An 18,843-nucleotide genomic window follows, 5' to 3' on the forward strand; every position below is an offset into this window, starting at 1 on the left:
TTAAATAAATCACTCAGCTGTCAGAAATTAAGCTCAGCCCCTCCTCGTTTGCTTTCCTTCACCAATCCCCAGACCACGTCCCCTTCCATTTATTTTCCTGTTGTGTTGCAAATTAACTTTTAAAAGACATTTTTTCCCCAAGGAAAATTTAAAGAATAGAGCGTCGTCCCCCCTCCCCGCACTCAGCCCAGCCACCCCCTGAATGATCAACCCTCGCTGCTGTCATCCCAGGAGGGGCTTAATGACAGTGCTCAGCGTGTGTGGACAGCCAGCACTCCCTTCAGAGTTGCCTCTGAATGGGCTGCAAGATGTTTTGACTATTATCTATTACGAAGAAACTCACTATTAATTGCATATTGTCATAGCTCTTAGTCCAACATCTCTGTTAGCCCAACGAAGCATTCTCTCCTCAGGAGAAGCGGATGGGGACATCGGGGAGCACAGGCATCAGGGCTGCAGAAGCCCGAGTAGCTCGAATGGAAACGGTGGCTGCTGCCTGCGTCTCCCCCATACTCCCCTCCACCCCTCTGGGTGATCGGATGCTGGAGAAAATGTGGCTTGCAGGGGCTGGTGGGTGAGGAGGACCCCTTTAAGAAGAGGAGGAGCAAAAGGAGGATGGAAATGTTTAAAATTCTTAATGAGAGGGACATTAACTGTGACTTCACTCTGAGAAGAAAGCAGCAATGTCATCACCATGCTAGGATCAGGAGCCTTACTCCATCCTGGACAAATTCAGGGAATTGGACCAACTGTACCCCTAGCCCATTCCCCACACCCCTGTAGATTGATCTTTTGAAAACACAGATCCAAGCACACCCTTCCCCTCCTTTTCACCTCCAAAGATCCCCATTGCCTGCTAGGTCAAGCCCACATCTCTCAGCCTGGCTTGCACGTTCTTACACAGATGGGCCCAGCCTACTCCCCAGCCTTGTCTCCTACCTTCCCACCCACAGCCACGCTGCAGCCACAACAGACTCCTCACCGTTCCCCAGGTCAGGGCACCTTCATGCCCTCAGACCTTGGCTCATGCTGTTCCCTCTTCCTAGAATGGTTTCTCTTCCTTCTTGCCTAATAATTCTTGTTATCCTTTGGGACCCAATTTAAATGTCACCTCCTGTGTAATGCCTGTCCCAAATCCTCTGGCAGAATTCACCTTACCTCCTCTGGGCCCTGTGCACTTTGCTTCTACTCAGCTACAGACCTGATCATGTTGTATCATCATCGTGTTTCTATCTCTCTGTTAGGTTGTAAGGTGATCTTCTCAGCTGAAGTTGTGTCTTATTGACTGGTATAGTTCCAGCAGCTAGGACAGGTAGAAGGAGAAGCAGAGTATGTTGGAGGATGGGAGGAAAAATGGACAGATGGATGGACGGATGGGTAGATGGATGGATGGATGGGTGGATGGATAGATGGATGGATGGATGAATAGGTAGAGGGGTGGATGGATGGATGGATGGATGGATGGATGGGTAATCAGTATTATATTAGGTATCTTGGGCTGTTAAAGAGGATCCTACAAGCCAATAAACCAAAAGAAATCTGTAAACAAAGAATCATTAAACTGAGACAGGTGATCCCAGTCCTAGTAGCTTTATAGGTCCAGGTGTCCCTGCCTAATAAATAAGGAAGGCATTTCCTGCTCTAAGGCTCTATGAGTCAGTGATGGTCTAAACCCTTGCTGTCCAATTGAACTTTCTACAGAAATGGAAATGTTCTAAAATTTGTTCTGCCCAATAGAACAGCCAATAGTCACATACCACTACTGTGTACCATTACATACAACCCTGTTACACCTCAGTGTACTGCTACTTAATGCCATCTGAGGCTTCTCTATTCAAGCTTGAATTGCATAGATTCTTCTTGTCCAGCAATAAAGACACCTATGCTGGGTGAAATGAGTGGTGTTCTACCCTCGCTCATTTCTCAACTAAACATAACTCCTCTACTACCCTTGGCCTATCCTATCACTCCTACTAGGCCTCAATTCACTCAGAATTATGAGGATGGGCCCAGAGATGCCCAATCAAGAGATCAAAATCTACTGATGAATCTCAAAGTGTGACCTGATAGATCTCCCATCCCCTGCCCCGGTCCTCAAAGCTGTCATCCCACTGAGGGCAGGAAAGACGCCTTGTTCATCACCATATGCCCCATAACATCACCTGGCACTTAGCAAATGCTCGCTAACATTTGCTGAATTAATTTACCAGGATCACCAGTGTGTAAGAGCATTCTAGTTAAAGACTTGAGCTTTCACGACCAACAACTTCACTCCTAAAGTCCTATCTGAGCATCCAAGGTGGTCAATGGTAAAACCTCACTCGATATTCAACAACAAACAAGTCTTAAATACCTGCTGTGTCTAATCCTAGGCCTTTGGCCATTTACTGAGGACCCAGGATACAGAATACATAAGACTAAGTCTCTCTCTTCAAAGAATTCACAGTTTAGTAGGAAACAGAGGAACACACAATCAATTCTACTTCTAGAAGCCACTTACTCTTTTAGAAGTGCATGTAAGAAGGCATACACTAGCTCTTTGTTTTTAAAAGTTTAAGAATCTTTGTTCTCATCGCAAGAAAAAAAAATTTTGTAACTATATATGGTGACAGATGTTAGCTAGACTTATTGTGGTGATCATTTCACAATGTATACAAATCTCAAACCCTTATATTGCACACCTGGTACTAACATAATGTTATATGTCAATTACACCTCAATAGAAAAAAGAATCTCTGGATTGGACATCATGATAGACACAGGGTTGCACCATCCTTATCCTCCTTCAATGAAGGACTTGTTGCCCCTGCACTCCTAAGTGCTGTTGGCAGACAGCCTCCAAATGCCAGTTCCCTCTGATAGTCCTCATCCAACGACTGGACAATGTGGGGTGTAAAGATGCCGCCATATCATACCAGTTTGAGGTAGCTCTGAAGAGCCGCATTAGCTCCAGAGATCACCAAGAGTTCAGCTGAGACTATCCCTGGACCTGCATGGAAGTGTGGTTTCTCCCTCTGTACACTTCTGCTTCTACTCCCCTGCCCCTTCCCAGGGGCCCTCCATAACAGGCTCCATAATCCTCCATAATCCTCCCACAGGCTAAATTCTGTCTCAGAGTCTGCTTCCCAGGGAACCCAACCTGCAACATCTAATAGCACGAGTGGTAAGAGAAAAGAGGGGAAGAGATGGGGGTTTCAGAGCTGTATCACTTCCCATCTGGCTAGCAAAGAGACCCCACCACTCATGGGTGGGAGCTGGAGCACTCCCGGCCCCTGGATAGCAGTGTGGGCAGCAGTGCTTCCCAGTTGTAGAAAACAGCCACTGGGGGTGTATTGGAAAGGGGATGCATTAGCTGTTGCAATGCCTCAGGGTTCTGAGAAATATGATAGCAATAGTAATTACAAGACCAATGTCGGCTCTTACTAAGCTTCACTGATACTCTGAGAAAATACAAGAAAAAGCTGAGAGGATTAATCCCAAGCGAAAGCTAAGTGTGAAAGCCAGAAGACTGTCTTGGTACAAAGAGGCTCTTGTCTCTTGCAGTGCGAGGGCAGAGAAAGCTGAAGACCAGGACCAGGACATAATTATCAGAATAGCTGAGCCCGGAGCAGAAACTCCCAGCCAAGGAAGATCTGCTCTGTCAAGGTCAGGGCTATGGTTAGGATAAAATGGGACCCTGACACAAGGGATGGGAATAGCTGGGTTTTCTGCCCCCACAAATTTTGAATCCACAGAGTTCCCTGAACTTTCTGAGCCTGCAGAAGCGGCTCACTCTCCCTGTTAAGAAGCAGCACCCCACCATTGACTGGAGATTATGAGGGTCTTCTCCCCACAAGGCCACAGGTACCCCACTCAAGATCTGCTCCCACCCCCTTTCCTGGTCACTAAGCTTAGAACTAGGTTTAGCTAAGTCACAATATAACCCAGCTGCAGACATGCTGTGCCTGATAAGGGAAAAAAGGAACTACAGATCTTCCTCAACTTATGGTGGGATTACATCCTGATAACCTATCATAAGTTGGAAATATCGCAAGTCAAAAATGCATTTAAGACACCTAACCTACCGAACGCCATAGCTTCGCCCAGCCTGCCTTAAATGTGCGCAGAACACTTACATTAGCCTCCAGCTGGGCAAAATCTTCTAACACAGAGCCCGTTTTATAACGAAGTGTTGAATATCTCATGTAATTGATTGAATACTGTGCTGAAAGTGAACAACAGAATGGTTATGGGTACAGATTGGTTCTAAGTGTATCGGTTGTTCACCCTCATGATTGCGTGGCTGACTGGGAGCTGTGGCTGCTGCTGCTGCCCAGCATCAGGAGAGAGTACCTGCTGCAGACCGCTGGCCCGAGAAAAGATCACGGTCCATAATTCACAGGGCAGTTTCTTCTGAACGTGTATCACTTTCGCACCATCATAAAGTTGAAAATCATGTGAGTTGAAGCACTGTAAGTCGGGGACCGCATCCCCTTAAGGAGCTCCAAGACCCAGCCAGCATGCACCAGCAGGAGCTTGGAGAGTACACGTGGAATTGTATTCTGGAGGTACTTAAACCAGGAGGTTGGCATATAGGGTTGGATAAGAAAGAGTTTGTCAATTTGAGAGCCCTCTCCCAGGATAAAAGATTTAACACCTTGGCAACAAACCTAGAAGATGCTGTAAGCTCACAATTAGATGGCGGCTGGGAGAATGGAAAAGCAGTGCTCATGTTAAGTGAGGTCAAAACGCCAAAATTGCCACGGCTAATGGTGGAAGAAGGGATTAAAAGTCTCAGAAAAGTGGAGCTGCTACCGTGGATAGACGAAGAAAGGCCAGAAAAGCCACAAGATGATTATGTTCCAAAGAAAGACTCTAAAGAATGTGCTGGTGAGAGGGGCACCAGCATCACAAAGAAATTCAGTGTTGGCTCTCCTCTTCAGGCCAAGGCTGACAGTAGGAAAGGCCACTACAGAGCTCGGCTCACTGATGGTGATGGGTTGAAAAGACTCCGCAAAGTGGAGGCAAGTTGGCAAAGCATAACCATGAGAAGCTAGGTGGAGTCAGTTGTCAAAACGAGTAGCAAGATTGGAGGGAGGCAGGTGGAGGAGGTTGACCTGCATAGAGTTATGCAGTTGGATGATAAAACACGAGGTACCTAGGGGCAAAATAGATGGCAGCCAAGAAGGGTACCACTCAATTTGTACCGACTAAGGAGGTCACACATGGGTGATCTGGAGATTAGAGGCGATTATTTCAATATCATAATCCCTTGCCCATTTTTATGACCCAGAGCCCATTGACTGAAGAAGCAGCCAGATTCCCAGGAAAAATGATCCTACAACACCACAGCAAGTATGCACACTTCTGATTCCCCCCCTTCTTCTCCAAAAGGATCTTTGACCACTTATCAGGTAGCTGAGTAAGGAACTCGAGAAAGGGGGTGCCCAAACATTTTGAGGACTGCTGGACACAGGATTCAAGTTGACCATGACACCCAGAGAGTTATGGAGCTAGATCGTGAATGAAATCTCAGTCAAAGGCTACTCAGAGTGGGTCCCCTGAATCTGCAGGCCCACGTGGCGGTCATTTCCTCAACTCCTAAATGTAAAGTCAGAACAGACATACTGGGGGGTTGGCACGACCCCAATGTTGCATCTTTGCACTCAAGACTAAGAGTTATCATAGTGGGGACACTTCCACTTGCCACCTCCAAGACAAGACAACAAAGTAAAAAGTAAAATCATACCCAAGGGAACATGGCAACAAATAGAGCCTCTCAAGACCTACAGTTGCCCCGTGCAGCGAGGAGCCCTGATGTAGTCCCACTGTGTGGGGTCTCTGAAGACTCTGGAAGTGTTAGTGCAACTGAGGGGCTGAGTTTTTCATTTTATTTAACTTTAATTAATAAAATTTTAAAACATACTCGTCAGTTATTGGAAAACTTTTAAGTGTGTTTGGATCAACCTGAGTATGAGAGTCTACTTTTTCAGCTGTAAATTTTGTGAAACCTAAATATAGATCGAGGATTTCTGATGAAACTTTCACATCTGAATTGGAAGGCACTGTGAGTAGAAAATACACTAAGAATGGAAAAAAGACTGTAAAACCTCTCAATAGTACTTTACGTTTATTACATATTAAAATATTGTTAATAGATTGAGTTAAATAAAATATATTGCTAAAATTAATTTCACCGCTTCTTTTTACTTTTTTAATGTGGCTATTAAACATTTTTAAATCACATATGTGGCTCACATTATTTATACAATGGGAAGTGCTGGTCTAAAGGATGCAGAAGCTGTGGTTCCAATCACGTCTCCATCTAGTTCAGGAGTCTGGCCCTTGAAAAAACGGTACAGATCCTACAGAAGAACCACAGATGACCACAGGCTCAGCAGGTAGAGACCCCAATGGCAGCCATCACGTCAGCTGTGCTTTCCTTCCTAGAGCAGATTGATGATGTCTTATGTTCACGGGATGTGGCACTTGATTTGACAAATGTGCTCTTTCCATCCCTATCAGAAAAGAGGCTCAGAGACAGCTCGCACTCACAAGGAGTGGACAACAGCACACATTTAGCTTTGCTTCAGTGGACTGATCTGGGTTCAAATTCCACATCTTCCCCCACCCCCACCCATGCCTTTAGCAGGTTAACCTCCCCAAGCCTTACATTGTTTCCTATATGTACATTTAGATTAACTATGTCTACCTCATGGGGTTGCTGTGAAGCCCACTATGAGCTAATAGGTACCCAGAGCCTGGCGCAGAGCCAACAATCAGTAAATGTAGGTCTCTCTTCTCTCAGGGGCGAGAGAGGAAAACCTTGGATGACGAGGCTCCTCGGGCACCTCGGCTCGATAAATAGGAAATTCCCTCCATTTTGATAGGATATATACTGTGCGTGCGGGCAAGGCTGGCGCTTTCCCATCCATGAGGACGTCTATTAGTGGCTCTCAACCCTGGTGCAGCTGAGGCTGCATAATAGAAATACCTTGGAGAGTTCTTAAAAGATATGGATGATCAGGCCCCAATCCCAGGGATTCTGGCTTAATTTAAATTTTAAAACCTATACTCAATTCAGTTATTGGAAAACTTAAATATGTTTGGAACCACTGGTCTAGGGTAATATCCACGTGCTTTTTCAACGTTCCCTCAAGAGATGCTAATATGCAGCCAGGTCTAGGGCCACTTTCCTACCTGCTCTTCTTGTCGTAAGTCCTGGATAAATGATACCCCTCCTGGCTGCCTTTCTGCATTAAAACTGAACGCTCAACAGCCACAGAGAAAGATTCACGGGATAATGGCATCCGAGATGTTTAAGATCTTGGATAGCGGAGAGGGGCTTTGAGACATAATTAGGGCCATTGTCCCTATTACTGCTTCCGTTTAAAGAAGGGAATTAGAAAAAGGAGACAGAAGGCTTCTCCCCCCCGCCCCACCTGCCCCATCCTGGATTTATTATTCTGAGTGTGTTGTGGGGTCCACGGCCTGAGGAAGGTCCTGAAGCATATTAATGTGGAGGCCAGGCCAGCCCAGCCCAGGTGTGAGCTGGAGTCTGAGGCTGTTTGCTATTAAATACAACCACCTCAGTGTCAGCGTATTTGCAACACATTTCAAGATTGGGTCAGGAGGCCAGGAGCTGATGATGGATTTTTTATTTATTTATATATTTATTTTGCTTACTGGCAAATTTGAGATTTGTAGGCTTCTCAAGCAGCTGCTGTCAAATCGTCAGGCTACAGAGAACAAGCGCCGAGGGAGAGGGAAGAAAATAGATTCCAGTTGTGACAGTCTGTGTGGTCAGCTCATCCTCTCCAGATCTCCCTGCCCCGTGGTGGAGCGAGGCACCAAGGACGAGGCACACGGTGTTTGTCACTGGCTTGCTGACTGGGACATGGGCAAGGGGCCGCCTCTGCGAGAGCAGCAGATCAACTTTGCATTTTGTGTTCACTGTCCAGCTGGGTTATCACAACTGCTGGGCCCCCGGGTGGGGGTCCCTCTCAGGGCCTGGCCGGACAGAGGGCTGTCTGCCTCTCATTGCACGTCCCCCTCACTGAGCCCACAGAGAGGGCTCAGGAAGGGGACAGGTCTTCAGAGCAGGGACCAACCTCACACTGCTGGCTTATGGTTAACACATGTTGGCCCCCACTTTGGGGAAACGTTTAAATTACATTACTTCTAATCCCTACATGTTTTCACTGAAAATAGAAAATGCTACCAATCCTCACCAGAACCAGAAAACCTTAGCACTGGAAGGACCTGAGAGGTGAACTCGTCCAACCTCCCATTCAGTGTCCTTCACGCCACCCTTTCCCCAGCGAGGCTGCCTGTCCCTGCTCTGCCGGCTGGTCTCCTGTGACGGGGAACTCACCTGCGGCCAGGTGTCACCTGACTACCCAACGCCCTCCCCCTAAGTACCTCAGATGACTGCCTTTGCTGTGGCTTCAGAATACAGTGCACCAAAGAACATTCGCGCTCCTGAGGGAGGGAAGGCATCGGTCAAGCTGCCTGGGAGGAAGCACAGTGGCGAACATACCCAGTCACGTTTTCAGATCCTTGTTTCTCCTCCCACTGATCTGGCAGCCACTCCCAGTGCAACAGCCCTGAATCTTTTGAGGCCCCTGAACCCCATCCGCCTGCCTCAGCCTCCCCTCCCAGCCCTGGGATTGCCCCGCCTGCCCTCTGCTCAAGGGCGCGTGCACCGAGTGGGAAGGACAAGGAGCAGGGCGTTTGGGGTGTTCGGGGCTGGACTCAAAACCTAAACCTACCACTGAGAGCTGTGAGCCCTGGGGAAATGATTCAACCTCTCTGCATCTCAATCTTCTCATCTGCAAAATGAGGTTCATCCCAACCCTCAAAGAGATGGGAAAATGAAAGAAAACGTATGTACAGAAAACAACACAATACACTACATGAGCAAATTCAAGGAGAAAAAGCCTATGACTACCCAAAGAAAGAAAGAAAAACACTCTGATAAAATCTAATAGCCATTCATGATGGAACATAGAGGCAATCCCGGAAACGACGTGGACGTGGGGACCTGACAAAGGTGTCTACAGACCACCTGCAGTTGACTTCCCGCCAGAGGGGGTGAGGGTGGGACCCCCACTGTTACTGGTCACTCCACATCTTGCTGCCAGGCCTGCCAGAGCGGGGAGGCAGGAAGAAGCAGCAGCCACGCCACCGTGGGAGGGAAGAAATGCAACTGTCCCTAATCGCAGGAGATATAGCTGTCCACACAGAGACCCCCAAGAGATTTTATACATAAACTATTAAAACGTATTTAGCAAAATTATTTATTTACTAAAATTATGAAAAAAAGAAAACTTAGCAAGGTTGCTGGAGATACAAATCAAAATGCAAAAATCGTTGTATTTCTAAATACCAAGAACAGAGAAAAAATTGTTTTAATGTTAAATACCATTTAAAATAGAAGCCAATATGCATTTAGAAATATATGTAGGTGTTCTGAGTCCTCATCGCAGACTTGTCGTGGCCCCACCCACCTTCTCCTGCAGCAGCAAGTCATGAAAAGCCCAGCCTGACCCCACTGGGCACACACACACGCTCCGCTTCGCTACCGGCCAAGGGCTCCGGCTGAGAAGGGACCCAGAGAGCAGCACGGGCCCGTTTCTCGTCTCTGCTGTCCGGCTCCTTCTGCCTCTCCTTCAGCCCGTCAGGCTGACGTTTCTGAGCCCCACACAAGACACAGGACTCAGACACCAGGTCTGGCCTGGCAAGCTCTCGGAGGGAGGGAGGCAGGCAGCCAACGTGGGCACGAATAAGAATCAGACCCCCAAGGAAATTGCCTGCAGGTTGGAAAAATAAAAATGAATATGAGTCAGGACTTCAGCACCAGACAAGTGTGGGTTCAATACCCAGATTTCTCTTTTACTACTTCTGTAACTTGGGGAAAAAAATTTGTGTAAAGACTCCTGTAAGAAATAATTGAAGCAATACATGCGCTTGGCACAAAGTGACTATTCAACTATTAGCAGGGAGGATGGCGCCCCCTAGGGGTTGAAGAAGGTGCGGACGGAGATTTACCGCTTTGATGCCATCTTCCCGTCCAGAAATCCAAACTGAACCAAGGAGATGCCAGTTTCTGCCTAACTGCCGCTGACACATACTATGAACGTCCAGTTCCTAGGATTGGTGACAATGCGGGGAAAGACACCCTTTCAGACAGCGATAGCAAAAGTTGATACGAACATTGTGGAACAAGTTATGGCAACTCCTATCAGTAACCCTAAAAGTGCACATGCCCTTTTCCTTACAAGAGTTTACCCAAGGAAGTCATTATGGATGTGTGCCAAGACACACACTTGAGTATCTTAACCGCAACACTGTAAATAGTGAGCAAAACTTGGGGGGGGGAGCATCGAAATATCGAACAGAGGAATCAAAGAAGAGATGACAGAACTCTGACCATTATATTGTGAGGACATATTTCATGCACGAGAATATGCTCACAGCGTATTCTAAAGTTTAACAGCAAGCCGGTTTCAGAACAGAGGGGGAATTTTTAATATTCTGTATGAAAAAGATGCTGTAGATTTGCTAAAATATTATAAGCAGCCAGAATTCTCTGGACAGTGGGAATAATAACTACAACCATCCCCTGGTTGATAAATTTGATTTACACATTTTGAAAGAATTTATGCCATTTTTCACAGCTGCTGGGCAACCTTTAGGAATAGAGGAGAGGCTAGGAAACCCTCACTTAGCACCCTGGCCAGCCCCCTCCCCTGGGGCCAGCCCCTCCAGGCTCCCCCACCCCTCTCAGGCTCAGCCTCACACCCACAGCTGCCGCCCGCCCTGCTCAGGTCGGGCTGGCTGGGAGTCAGGTCTTCTCTCTGTGAAGACAGATTCAGGGGAATGTTTATGCAACCGCTCATGGGAATGCCCACAGAAAGAGACTTTTTTTTTCAAATGTGACTGTTCTTTACCAAGTACAGCAAAGCAGGAAAACATTATTTTTGGAAACAAACAGAAGGTAACAAAATAAAACAAAATGTTGAGTGTAACGGAAGAAAGAAAGATGTTTGCGGCTCTGCTCCATACTTTTCCCTCCCCATCTGCAGCATTTGCAATAAGGGAACAATCTTTTAAATCTCAGAAAACGTCGACTGTGGGACAGAAATGACTTTTGTCCCCCGGGGCAGGCCTGAGCGGGTCTTGCAGCCTCCGCAGTGGAGAGATGGACTGGCAGCTTTCTTGTTATGTTAATAGCCTGGAGCTGCTGGCTTTCTTGCTGCTCTCTCTGTTTTGGAGAAGTAAATTAAAGGTGTTAAGATGAGAAGAGTTGAAATTTATTTTCTTCTTTGTGCTTTTCTATATTTTCCAAATTTTTTACACTGGATTACTGTGGAACCAGGTTGTTATTATTATTTTCAAGAGCAGTGTGGGTGACAGCTACAGCCAGCCTCATGGCGTGACTTCAGGTGCCCAGGAAAGATCCCCCTTGCCGCGTGCAGTTGCCTGCAATACCTTGAACTGAAAAGAAGGACTTTCATCCCAATGAGCTGAAGCTTCAAATTCAAAGTGCTGGACAAGGGGTGGCGAGAACCAGTCCCCAGGCCACACGTCTATCATCTCACTGGACCGTGCCCTGGGAGTGGCCTTCTCACCCAGGGTCCACTCTAGAGCAACACAGGCCTCCTCTCCTGACTCCTGGGTCCCATGGGCTGATCCCCCTCAATTACGGCCCAGCTATGGTCGTAGGAGGGGCGGGCGAGGCCTTGTACCTGACAGAATGGCGCCCTTGGGGAGAAGGGCCCTGTCTTAGCTCCAGCAGAGGCCTCGAGTCTGGATTCTCCCTCCTCCACAGCTCAGTAGGAACACGAGGCTCAGGCTCACCTGGGTGAGGAACCACCTGGACCCTGATGTCCCACAGAAGTGACCCCAAATCTTCTTTGGGGAGCTGGGGGTTAGGGCTCGCCAGCCCTCTCTGATGGCACAGGAGACACAAGCAATCTCCATTCCCAGGAAGGAGAAGGAGGCTAAGGAGGTGGGGGTGGGTCAGGGACGGGGCTGAAGGCCGAGTCAGGAAATTAGAATTTCTTGCTTAATACGGGCTGGACTCCAGGTGTGCAAACTCCTGCAGAACCAACCTTTTCCTTCCTTTGCTCCAGCCTGAAGCAGAGTCCCAGACCTCGCAGTGCAGACTCACTACCCGGGTCCAAGACCAGCTTGGCCTCCCGGAAGGTTACTGCGGCAGCCCAGGGCACAGGGTGGAAGCCACCGAGACCTGGCATCAAATCCCGGCTGCGCCTCTTCGCACCCAGGGCACCCGGGTCAGGCCCCTGCCCATCGCGGAGCCTCTGTTCCTCGCCGCAGCGTGAGGACCACAGGAGGGGACGCGTCAAACGCCAGCTCTGCATATCGCACCTGGGATCTGTCAATTATTTCACTGCCTTATTTCCACCCCACATGCAGACGTGTTTACATCTCTGACTATAAATGAATCGAAGACCAAGAACCTAATGATTTTTGGTTATATTTCTCATCAGTTTTCTCCTCAGGTCCATGGAACCACGAAAAAATAAGTGTAAAAATAAGCAACGGGGGACCTCATGCAAGGGAAAAAACAGTCTTGGTTTTGTGGGTTTCTGTTTATAGAGAAAAGCTAACAAAAGAATACAAAAAGAGCAATTTTTCTACTTTTTAAATTCTAGAAGTGCACCTAAAACTTTATTAAATACCCAAATAAGTATCTGTCAGTGTTTTCACTGTAGCCAGTGACGGATGAGGGGAAAAAATCCGCGGGAAAGGAGGGGAGACACCTAGAAGAGGAGATGGAGCCAGAGACGGGCCAGGGCTGAGGGGGGCATCCAGAGACACGCACGGAGAAGCTGAGCGGGCTCCAGATGGAAGAGAAGGACGGACAGACAGCACGCCCCACCCCGACCCCCATCCCTGGCCATCCCCTCCCCACAGTCCGGCCCTCTCCTTGGGCCCCCGAGCCCGGGACCATGGGGGAACAGCGCCACCGTGTGGGCCGTGCGGTTCCTGCGCGGGAGACCGTGTGCTCCTTCCTGTGCCCTGTTCACCACCGCGGACGCCTCCTGCAGCAATGAAGAGGCCGGGAAGCATCTCTGTTTTGGAAACGGGGTGAGGATCACACACCATTTAGGCGCGGCCTGGCGATTTCCCTGCGCGACGTCGTTCACCCCCCGCAGTGTCTGAGTCGAGTGCCCTTCCAAACGCCCAGCCAGGGCGCTCCCTCCACAAGAGAGGCTTCGCCGCAGCTGCCACCCCACCCCCTCCCTGGGGCTGGGGCGCTAGGGCAGGGGGCGGGCGGAGCGAGTGGGCAGCCTGCAGGAAAGGCGACAGAGGTGGGAGGCGCTTGGCCCGGTTTAGGATTAAGAGTGCTGGTACTTGGGCAGAAAGGAGTTGGGGCAGCAGCTGGATTCGCGCCCCAGAAGATGGTGTTCTTTTCAAGGACAGTGGGATTCAGGCATATTGATTCCTCCATGGCTCCTGCTGTTGCTGAAAATAGTCCCAGAAATGTTCTTTCTTTGCAGCTTTATTTATAATACTGAAATCTTGGAAACGGCCTAAGGTGCCAGCAGGAGTGAGCTGGTCAAATAAAGAGCCACATTGCCAATCAGTGGAATGGTATGGAGCCATGAAAAACGATGCTTCTCAAGCCATTCGCTTCTAATCTGTGCACTTTTCTGTGTTTGTATGTTTTACTAACTTAAAAAACGGTTACATTTAAAAATGATGCTACAGAATACGGAATGGCATGGCAAATACTCAAAGCAATGTTAAATTTGAAAAATACCAATCTGTACTGTATTATATACTTGAATGTTGCTAAGAGAGCAGATCTTGAATGTTCTCACCACAAAAAAGCAATGGTAATTATGTGACAGCATGGAGGTGGTAGCTAATGCTGTGTTGGTAATCCTTGCGCAGTATATAAATGTATCAAGTTGAAGTGATGTAGACAATGTTATATGTCAATTTTATTTCAGTAAAGCTGGAAAAAGTTACAAAGCTGAATGGCATTATGGTATAGATTTTTCTTTCTTAACTTTTAATTTGTGCTATCATGTCATATTTTGTGTTCCTGTAAATCGCGTTAAATTCTTTCTAGAATAAAATAGAGAATTAATATATAAGGAAAATAATGTTTACAAGAGATCCCCCCACTTCAAAATTTAGATATGCATGTAGAGAGAGAGAGAGAAGGGCAAGATATACAACAATCAACATTGTGGTTATCTCTAAGGATTGCTGGTCATTTTTATTTTGTTGGGTTGTTTTTTGGGGTTTTTTTTTTTTTTTTTTTGCATTTGTCTTTATTTTCTACACTGAATAGGTATTACTTCTTAAATCAGAAAAACAGTAAATTTTCTAAAGGAAATGAGTTTCTGCATTAGCCCTCCCCCCCATTCCCCCCAATTCCTACCGCTTGTTTCACAGGCCAGGTGGGCCAGGCAAGTCCTCTGAAATCAAATCAGAGACATCCTGGAAGTTCAGCTGGTGGAAAAAAGTCTCCATTGCCAGCGTCTGAGGACTCTCTAATGACCAGCCCAGGCCCGCAGAGGAGGTGACGTCTGAAGCTGTGGCTGATGGTTTATATATTAACATCAATGGGTCTATGGGTGTAGTGTGATGGTTCTGAGCTGGGCCTGGAGTCACGACCCTGAACATGCACCCTCACTCTGTCGATTACTTGGGTGCTATTTGAAGCAAGTAACTTCTCCATTTCCTCACCTGAAAAGTGGAGATAGAATAATTACACCTTCCGAGATTGCTGAGAAATCAAATGTGATAGTTAGGCTGCCGTATGAAATTGCTGTTTTTGTGGGCCAAAAATGGAAAATACTGGCAACTTCTTGTGGTTCAACCTATGCATGGAAGGAGTTTAGCACCGTGCCGGCACGTGGCCCGGGCTCCCTTGTCCTCAAAGAGTCTTGTCTCCATTTCACAGATCAGGCTGTGAGGGTGGCAAGGGGGAAGTCGGGGCTGCAGGAAGGTGGGGGGTCTTGAGGAGGTGGGAGGGGTGAGGAGAGAAGCATCTGAACAGCGATGGAGGCTCTGGAAGTGCAGTGAGGCCAAAGTCTGGGCCCAACCTCCCTCTTGTCACTAAAGCCACCTCCCAACCTCCACACATACCTACCCCTCACCACCTGACCTCATTGTTTTTTAAAGTTGGCACCTGAGCTGACATCTGTTGCCAATCTTTTTTTCTTCTTCTTCTTCCTCTTCTCCCCAAAGCCCCCCAGTACATAGTTGTGTATTCTAGTTGTAGGTCCTTCTGGTTCTGCTATGTGGGACGCTACCTTAGCGTGGCTTGATGAGCGGTGCTGGGTCCACACTCAGGATCTAAACCCGTGAAACCCTGGGCCCCCAAAGCGGAGCATGTGAACTTAACCACTTGGCCAGGGGCCGGCCCTGACTTGCTTGACCTCACTAAAGTTACTTCCACATGGCAGAACTTCTCCCCACAACCTGAGCCCCACGGGATCCCCCTCTTGACCCCAGAGGGCCGACGTCAGGACAGGAACCTTGAACCCTCCCTCCCACATCTCCCCCTGGGCACAGGTTTGCGGCAGTGCCGGGGCGGCAGGATAAGCTTCTCCCGCCCTGGGGAAGGGGCAGAGACTGTAACTTCAGCAGCCTGGCTGTGGTGCTCCCCTCGGTCCTCGTTAACTCAGGAGCTGTAAGTTCCTTTGCACTGGGTACTGAGAGACCCAAGGCCAAGGAGTGGGGAGCCGCTGGAGGCAGTGCTGGGGGGCAGGGAAGGAGAGGGCCATGGCTAGTCAACCTGTCAGGCCCTGTTTTGGGGGGCGGGTAATACAAAGTTGGATATTTCCTTTAGGTATCAGATTCTGAATCAACTTCCATCTCCAACAGCAGGTCTGCACTACTCCAGCCAGAGCCGCCGGGGGCCCCGCCGCCTTGATAAGGACGTGGGTTTCCTCAGTGCCATCGTTCAAACTCGGATTCAAGCAGGAGCACACAGCTGGTGGGTTCGGGGCCATGTGAGAGGGGAAATGGGGAGGGCAGGAGGGGGCAGGAGGGTGTCAGAGGCTCTTTCATCCTTGAGTTAGTTACTGTAAGAATTACACCGACAATTCACATTAGAAAGAAGGTCTCCATGGCTTGTTTCATCTAATGTTCCAAACAGCTTGGTATGTAAGATTTCTAAGTGAACACATTGTCTCAGAAAAGCTGAGGGTCATGCCCCAGTTCACACAGGACCCAAACCCACATCCACTGTCTCAAAACTCCATTCTCTTTTCAAATTGCCACAAATCTGAAGGAGAATCATTGTTCTAGACTGGAGATTCCCAAACTAGGGAGTCAGAAACCAAATTATGGCAAGGAAGACTGCCAAATTATGGCAAGGAATCTGCTCGTTTGGATGGGACATCCGGCCTGGTCCACAAACTTGAAAAGACAGAAGTGTGACTGACTTGCCTGATCATCCATCCATCCGTTCATCAGTCCAGCTGCTGTGTCCCACTGTTATTCAAATGTCATAGATGTTATGATGATTAAGATACAGTTCGTTGTGTTGTTGCTTGGTTGCTGTGGTAACAAACACCCCCAAATTTCAGTGGCTTACAACAGGCAACATTTATTTCTCACTCAGGTTACATGCAGGCGGCAGGTCGGTTGGGGCTGGGCTCTGCTCTGCTCTGTGTGTCTCCTCGTTCCAGGACTCCAGCTGAAGGAGCAGCCCCTGACTGTGACATGTTGTGAGAGGCCTAGCCAAGCCAAGCCATCGCATCCAAAGCTGCTGCCCTACCATGGCCCCGCCGTGGAGTCTGGACGTCCATGTCACCTACAGGAGGCACGGGAAGGGCAGGGATGTGTAACTTCTTATGAGAGGGAACGAATAATCGTGAACGATAATGCAACCTACTGCTTTGTCGATTTTCTCAATCAGCAAATACTAAATGTGGAACTATGATGAGGAAGGCCTCGTCATCAAAAAATTAGTAGCCTCCTACTGGAGGGGGTGTCTTGAAGTTGGCTTCTAAAACATACCAATTGCCTCCTGCCCGCCCTCCATCAGTAACTTGTTACATGAACCAGGGAGGAGGGCAGGGTCTCCAAGATGGAATTCAATGTATCAATATTGGTTTTAAGGTTCTAAGGTCAGACTTAAGTTGTCCCCATTTGCATCTGCTCTGAGGAGCCTCTGAAGCAGTTTCAGATGATGTAGGTCATAGGAAACGCCATCGTTCACTGGCCTCCTCTTTTGGTCAACTCCGGGGAAAGAGTGTTACAGAACTGGACAGAATCTTGGGAATTCAACCATTCAATAAATATTTATATCACACCCACTGTGTGCAATGAGAGACAAAAGGATGAGCAAAAAAACAGTGCTCACCCTCAGATAGCTCACAATTGAGTAGAGCTGGCCTCCCAGCCTCGTCTGATGAGCAACACCAAGGCTCCGAGGTTCCTTGACGTGGCCAAAATTGTCCACGCCAAGTCAACAATGGCAAAGTACTAGAAATCAGCTGTCTTGACTCCCTCTCTCTTTCCTCTACCCCTACGCTTCCTTCTGCTTCAGTTTCTTCATTTTGTTTGCGTTACCTTTTCCTTTCCTACCGCAAGGCAACGTGGGGCCCACTCCTTGATAAGAAAAGAGAAGTTGTAGGAACAAATAATGTGCACCCAGAAAGCAGGTGTCGGCTGGCAGTAACCCGGAGGCATCAAACAAGGGGAGTGAATCCAGGATTTTTTTTTAATTATGTAAATGATGAAAGCTGCCTTTTGCTACATCCTTTCCATCAGAACTCTCGGAGCATTTGTGGCTTTGATTAATGAGGCTATGTCCAAGAATGATATTCATGTTACCCAATAAAGACACCATGGGGTTGTTCTGGTCTCCATTTTGGCAACTTGCTCAATATTCAAGCTGGGCTTTTTTTTTTCCTTCTATCTTATCGACCAGGTACAAAAGGATGTTGTTTAAATGAGAAAATCTCTTCCTTCGTGTACTGTTCTAAACTCAGTGGGTTCTCTTTGCAGCCAGGTGAGAAAAAGTTGCAATTTCAATGCAGAGAGCCCTTCTGAATGCCTGCAGCCTGGGAGGTATAATGAACAAGCTTCGGTCTTGGATCGGTTCCCAGGCCCACAACGTGAGGACGCAGTGGTGTCTAAACAGAAGTCCTGGCTTTCTTTCAGTCCCCAGTCTTATTAGGTTTGACGCTTCTTTATTATGTTTTGTTCTGCATCTCTGAATCCCCCTTCTGAAGCATAAAGCTGCAAACACAGGGTCTGCACGCCCAAGAGCATTGTCCCTCCGTCGCCATGGTAACCCAAGCGCATCCTCCAAGCACTTTCCTCCAAAGCAAGTAGCGAGCCAGGGCTGTGAGCTCGCACCTTGCACCCACCCACCCCCGTCAGTGCATATCCCCACGGGGGTCTGTTTATGAGCAGAAGCTAGCGAGAGCCGAAGGGGCCGGCACAACTGTGTTTCATCGACTTTATTAAAATACCTGGGACACACGTTCCATTCTATTTATTCTTGTTTCACCTGTGCCGAGAGGGGAGCTGCGGCACTTGACAAATGGGCGAGAGGCTGTGGAGCTTCACTCCGCATGGGCGGGTAACAGGTGCCAAGATGTGGATTCAGAAAGTGGACGAGACTGTACTTTTCCAGAGCCTTTCATCAGTGACTCTCAAAGTCTCCTACTTTAGTCCCGCAGCCCTCTGGGAAGGAGGTAGGTGGTGAGTGGGACCCCCACTTGGCAAGCCCGAGGCAAGGGGAGGCCTCGAGCTAGGTGCCGAGACGCAGACAGGACACAGACCAAAAACAGGCCGTGAGAGCCTGTCTGATGGAGCCGCTCTAATCCTGTAATTACCCAGCCAGCGTGCCCATCATTT

At 48.2% G+C, this 18,843-nt stretch overlaps 1 long non-coding RNA gene across 2 annotated transcripts; it reads left to right on the forward strand.

The window, feature by feature from the left end:
* Nucleotides 1–13,012: 13,012 nt before the first annotated feature.
* On the forward strand, nucleotides 13,013–18,432 carry LOC139045203 (uncharacterized). 2 transcript variants are annotated; one of them, XR_011503102.1, is made up of 3 exons: nucleotides 13,013–13,095; nucleotides 15,853–15,964; nucleotides 16,595–18,432. It is a non-coding gene; the product is annotated as an uncharacterized lncRNA (long non-coding RNA). The 2 variants fall into 2 exon arrangements; XR_011503103.1 differs by lacking the exon at nucleotides 13,013–13,095 and adding an exon at nucleotides 14,235–15,658.
* Nucleotides 18,433–18,843: the final 411 nt, after the last annotated feature.

The sequence above is a fragment of the Equus asinus genome, chromosome 4 (genome assembly GCF_041296235.1).
Source record: "Equus asinus isolate D_3611 breed Donkey chromosome 4, EquAss-T2T_v2, whole genome shotgun sequence".
Lineage (NCBI taxonomy): Eukaryota > Metazoa > Chordata > Mammalia > Perissodactyla > Equidae > Equus > Equus asinus.